This window comes from Dipodomys merriami, unplaced genomic scaffold (assembly GCF_024711535.1).
Source record: "Dipodomys merriami isolate MVZ:Mamm:240054 unplaced genomic scaffold, mDipMer1.0.p SCAF_124, whole genome shotgun sequence".
Classification (NCBI taxonomy): Eukaryota; Metazoa; Chordata; class Mammalia; order Rodentia; family Heteromyidae; genus Dipodomys; species Dipodomys merriami.
Window position 1 is genome coordinate 3240917 of NW_027202538.1, and position 2480 is coordinate 3243396.

The window sequence follows — 2480 nt, forward strand, 5'->3', positions numbered from 1 at the left end:
TTCATTGTTTATATATACCACATATTCATAATCCATTTATCTTCTGCGGGCCATTGGGGTGAGCTCCATATCTTAGCTATCGTAAATAATGCTGCAGTAAACATAGTTGTGCTGGTAGGTTTAGTATGGTCTTGCTTATGACCATTTGAGTTAATCCCAAAAAGTCTGATTGCTGAGTCATAGGCGAGCTTTATATGGAGTCTTTTGAGAAGCCTCCATACTGCTTTCCAATGTGGTTGAAAAAGTTCACACTCCCACCAAGAATGAAGTAGGGTTTCCTTGTGGCCAAATCCTCTCCAGCATCTGTACTTGTAAAAATATGGAAGGATTCAATAATTTGTATGTGAACCTTGCACAGGGGCTATGCTAATCTTCTCTGTATTGTTCCAATTTTAGTGTATGTGTTGCTGAATTGAGCACAGAACATTTTTATATATAAAGTATAATTGGTTTTCTTAATCTAGACAATTCAAAAAAAGTAAGTTTAGAAGAATTCTCATGAAATTTTAGAGCCATGTATTTCTTATATAAGCACACATTTAAGAATAGTCAAGATTGGCATGGCAAAAACAAAATAATTCCAGTTACTTGTTGTTCAAGAGATGTTTATGAGGAGGAATTCAATTATTCTGTACAAGGCACCAGTCATAATTAACACTGCAGCACGTGTTAAGGTTTGATAAATGTTTTAATGTTTTAAATGTATTTAATTTTGGGAATTTGCTTATATATGCCGAAATTAGGACTGTTTGTCAGGACATACAACTTTTCTATAAAGTATTTAAGATTTATGGTAGCAGACATATGCTATTAAGAATGTACATTTCAGAGTTCATAGAAACATTCCTAATGAGAAGTTGCAAAGTCTTTGTGTAAAGAAGCATAGTGAAGAGTTAAGACTGTGTTAACTACACAGTTTCTCTTAAAACTTTAGGACTTCCTTACTTTATATGTTAGTGAGGAACTAATGATGATATAAGCCATATACAAATTATGAGATGAGTTATAAAAGCAATCTTAGTGGGTAACTTTAAAGACTACTCATAGTCTATAAAACTCTTGTTGAACATCATAATCTTAGCCAGTGTTTAATGTACAGGAATATGAGAAAATAGTAAAATCTAATATGTAAGTACACTTCAAAAACTGAAAAATACTGGTAATTGTTTGGTATTTTATTTTATTAATCATTAATATTTAATTATTGTTTTTCTTTATTTGTAGCATTGTTTCCCTTGTTGTAATATAATACAACTTTTATTAGTGATCATCAGAAGGTACTTTGAGAAGGTTACTGTGATGGCCCAACCATTTTTTATAGGTGCATGTGAATTTACAAAAAGCAAAATTAAGAATATAATATTGATTAAAAATTATCAAGTACAGTCTGAATCAGTAGGGATAATAAATGTCCACACCTAAAATCTTAGCCGTAGGCTGAAGTAGCGGTATTACAGAGTTGAGGTCACAAAAGTGAGAGACTGTGTTTTGTTTTGTTTTTTACTTTTATTTCGTTGGTCATGAGGCTTGAACTCTGGGTGCTGGGTGCTGTCCCTCAGCACAAGGCTAGCACTTCCACTTGAGCACTTGAGCCACCCTACCAATTCCATCTTTTTCTACTAATATGATGTTGAAGAATCAAACCCAAGGCCTCATGCATACAAGGCAGGCACTCTACAACAGCCACCATCCCAGCTTCTGATAGACTGTGTTTTAAAAAATCATCTAAACAACATTTGCCCTCCGCTTTGGGTTATATAATGAAATATATGAATATATTCTTATAATTTTGTGAATTGTAAAACTTCTAAATTTATACTAACTTCAAAATCATGAAATATCTCTGAAAGTTTGCTTCTGTGAAGATTGTTTTTGCATTTTTAAGTTATTCTGAGTAATTTTTATTTTTACCAAAATCATTTTAAATTTTGGGTTGATGGGTTATCATACATCAAATACGTTCAAATGTACATGTAGAGTCTGAAGATAGCAGTATGAATATTCTCATACAGCTCTTGTTTATCTGTTATGCACTTCCAGTATTATGATATTTCTCTCTCTTACTCTTTCTCATTTCCTCTCTTTGTCTTTCATGCTCCATGTCTGCTACTTAGAATTTCTGCTGGTATACTATTATCCTTGAGGATCCACTAGCTTTGTGGAAACATGATGGGACCAACATTTTTCCTTGCATTCTTTAATAATTATGAGTGACATGATATAATTCTTTGCCATTTTAAATGGCAAAACAACAGTTCTAGGAATTCCTTTTCACATTTACTACTATTATAAATGTTATCTCATAGGAATCGTGCTGGGAAGGTGGCTCCGTGGTAGAGCGCTTGCCTTTCATGCATGAGGCCCTGGATTCGATTCCTCAGCACCACATAAGCAGAAAGAAAAAAGCCAGAAGTGACACTGTGGCTCAAGTGGTAGAGCGCTAGCCTTGAGCTGAAGAGCTGAGGGACAGTGCCCAGGCC

At 34.1% G+C, this 2480-nt stretch overlaps 1 non-coding gene across 1 annotated transcript; it reads right to left on the reverse strand.

Moving 5' to 3' along the window:
• Window positions 1–313: 313 nt before the first annotated feature.
• LOC138823862 (U6 spliceosomal RNA) lies at window positions 314–420 on the reverse strand. Its single transcript, XR_011370932.1, has one exon. It is a non-coding gene; the product is annotated as a U6 spliceosomal RNA (small nuclear RNA).
• Window positions 421–2480: the final 2060 nt, after the last annotated feature.